The sequence below is a fragment of the Coptis chinensis genome, chromosome 5 (assembly GCF_015680905.1).
Source record: "Coptis chinensis isolate HL-2020 chromosome 5, ASM1568090v1, whole genome shotgun sequence".
NCBI lineage: Eukaryota > Viridiplantae > Streptophyta > Magnoliopsida > Ranunculales > Ranunculaceae > Coptis > Coptis chinensis.
In genome coordinates, this window is record NC_141460.1 from 52282322 (window position 1) to 52285962 (window position 3641).

Here is a 3641-nt window from a genome sequence, read left to right on the forward strand (position 1 = left end):
TAATTTCCCGTATTATGCTATGTTTCTTTCCTGCTTTTTGTACACGCTTCACGGATTGGATTACGGTCGATTAATCGCATCGACCAACCAATAATATTATTCGATCTTTTTCGTGTAATGACTTGGCAAGGGTGGAGGATACAACCTCATCAGTTGCACCCTACTACACCCGTCGGACCAAGTGGCTTTTTAATAGGTTAGCAATAATAGATGATAAATGGCGGGAAGCCCGGCAAATTATCATGGCATGGCAGATCGCTTGAAGGAACCTCACTTCTTTATAGAAGAAGAGGATGAGGAGGATGAAGAATAAAAGCGAGAGATAAGGTCAGTTTTTAATTCCAGTTAGTGTCTGCTTATGTCCCAAACAATTTTATTCTGTTAACCCCATAATGGGTGAAACTCTTATAAAGTTGCGTCAGTTTTTTTTATTTCCTATATTAGTATGTTCTAACTTTGTTTAGCAGATGTTCCAGAATTTCACGCGTTTCCATGGTATTTTTCCTACCCTATTTATTTAAATGCTTTGAGGACAAAGCATATTTCTTGTTTGGGGGTGGGCATATAAACACATGTAATTAAGACATCTGTTAGGATATAGATATGTATAATATGCACTTGTTTTCTAGTAAAATTCAAAAAAAAAAAAAAAAAAAAAAAGTTTATGTTATACACTTAGGAATATCGGTATTGTTCTTTCTCTATGCTCTTAATAATCTAGAAGTCTCATGTAGTGTTGCATTAGAATAATTGTTAGAAACTTAGGTTAATATGTAGGTAGTAATCTTTGCATCTATCTATAAATATATTACATGAGTATCTATGATTGTTAGCAGTAAGTTTCTGAAATCTAGGCTAGAGTACTTATTCTACAAATCCTGTGAGAATATAGCCTAAAGCCTTATATGAGCGAAACATTTGAGAAATGACACAAGGGAGAAGTAAAATCCGGATAGAGAAATCACACGTCCACTTGCTTGATCACTATGCCATATCCTAAGCGAGAATTTAGGCCATCTTTGGATCGATATAGCTAGAAATTCAAACCTATGAATTATTAAACGCTAGTCGCCCCTCTGAGCCTTTCTTTAGCCTTCCATAAACCACAATTCCTTTACTCTGTTACAAAAACAAAACAAAATAAAAAAAATTCAACTTACCCAATCTAGAATAAGTTTGAGAATAGAATGAGTGAAGAAAGAAGAAGAGAAAACACCTTGCAAAACAAAAATTAGTTAGTTGCTTCAGAAAAAGAAAAGAAGTTTCCATCCAAGGAAAAGAAAAAGAAAAATAGAAATAAATAAAAACTCCAAAAATAGAATAAAAGTGAGTCAAAAGCCAAAGAAAATAAAAAGAAAAATATGGCTAAGAATGGAAACAAAGTATAGAAGCAAAAGGAAATAAAAGGTTTTCTCTAAGTTACATAATATGAAGACTCTATTATCTCAGACTTGTCCTTTTGAATATCCATTTCCTTCCTTCTTAAACCATCTCCTAATCCCCGCAACACCTAATAAAGACCTCTAGCTCAATTAGGAATAGGTTAGTGTGATAGTAAGTGGCAGATGTGTTTGATCGACTCCGGCTTCCTTGTTTGTCATTAAGGTTGTAAGGTAAAATGTGGCCATCACAAGACCGAGTAAGCGAAACTTGAGTGGAAAAATCAGAGTGTTGTATCTTGACTATTATTGTGAGAACCTACTTAAGGACGCTATTCCGAGTTTCAGAAACGGACCTGTAAATGCATTTCATAGTATTACTCATTGTATATATGTTTATTCGTAGATGATCAATTATTATGCATATATTAACTTAGGTTTCAACTTGATTATTCTATATTCATTGCTAGTGAGATGTATAGTTAATTTAGAGCATGAATAAGGAAACAATAGTTTTATTTCTTAGTCGTTGTAGTATAGATGAAGTTTGTGAGTACCTTCACTGGAAAACTCTCACGAGGCTACAACTCGTCTACTAGGGAATTCCTAGTGGTTTAAGGCCTTGCTGCATATGGTCAATGCAATCGCACTCAGCGAAATGAGATTAGTTAGAACTCCATTTTTTATCACATTCTAATTTCTCATATTTGTTTGAGGACAAGCAAAATGCTGTTTGGGGGTAGTCTGATAAGAGCCCAAAACTGTAGTTTTAACCCCTTAACAATCGTACTTTTAGACCAATTATGTGAATAATAAGTAAGCGTTAATACTGATTACGTGTTTTTATGCATTTCAGGCTTCAAAGTCCATTATGTGCAGAAATGTGCCACTTTAGCGAGATAAAGGAGCAAAGGTCGGTTGCTAAGGAGTTCTGTGATTAAAGGCCAATTTTCAAGAGGACAAAGCCTCTGTAAAGCCCGGTCAAAAGATGAAAAGTCAAAGTCCACGCGGGTAGAAACAGTGCACAAAGTCAGCAGAACTTCCGAAGACCATATCTTTGGACTCAGACCTTGGAATTGGGCATACCTTATGTCAAAACGACCGGATCGGAAAGAGCTTTCCAATGGTCTAAGCCTTGACCCAATCAGAGGAGTAGAAGTGGACGAAAAGTTTGTAAAAGCCAACTCTAGCTGAAGAGGCCTTTTTGGACTGAAAGAATTGGGTTTTGGGCCTGATTCTCTGGCCCAAAACATGGCTCCAAGCCCATGCACGATTTTGGATCTGAAACATATAAAAACAAAGAAAAGCTTAGTTCTGAAGTTATCTAGTTATATTTAGAAAACTAGTTCCTTGTAAGGGTAGCTAGGGTTAGATTAGAATAGCTTCTAGATCTAGTTTTAATGGTTTTTAATTAAGTTTAGTTTCATTTTCATTTCTTGTTTTAGATTAAACCTTTAAAATATTGTTATTCATTTGATTAGATTAAATAAATAGTTTATTATTATTCAATTCGTTTTATGTCATTACATTTATAGATCTAGTTTAATTTCTTGTTGATATCGTTTCTTAATTATTAATTAGATTTCAATTATTGTTTAGATAACTTAGTAAAGTTAGAATCTTGATATTATGTTTAGTTTAGATTCTTATGGAAATGATTGCGAAATGATTCTCAGCTAAACCTCCATTAGAGGGGGTTGAGAAGCCTTGATGAAAGCTTGATTCCGATTATCGTAGAGTCATCGTAATTTCTATTCCACTCTAGAAACGATTAATTCACCATGAGAATGGGTTTAATCGTTCACATGCTAGTTATGAATTGGTAGAAGTGCCATGTGTAATTAGGGATTAGGAAGAACCAATTGTTCTCGTAGCGATTCAATTCGAGATTACTGACGATTAAATCGTTAGTAAGTTAAGTTGAGTTAAGGTGGAATCAATCCCCCCTAATTCCTTCTCATAGAATCAACACAGCATTCAGTAGTTAATTAGTCGTATCTTGTGGGTAGTTGCATCGTAGTTTATAATTCGTAAATCTCTCATTAGACTTTAGTTAAGATTATTTATTATTAGAGAACATTAGTATGTGAAAGAACTAGGAGTGGAACGAACTTCCTACTCCACTATATCTTACTTTGATTGAGAGTAGACAACTTTGATAAATTAGGCACGTAATCTCGTTTAGTTTACTTACGTTTTGAGTTTTATCGTTCATTTCGTAGGTAAACTAGCATTTTTACATTTATCACACCCAATGCGACA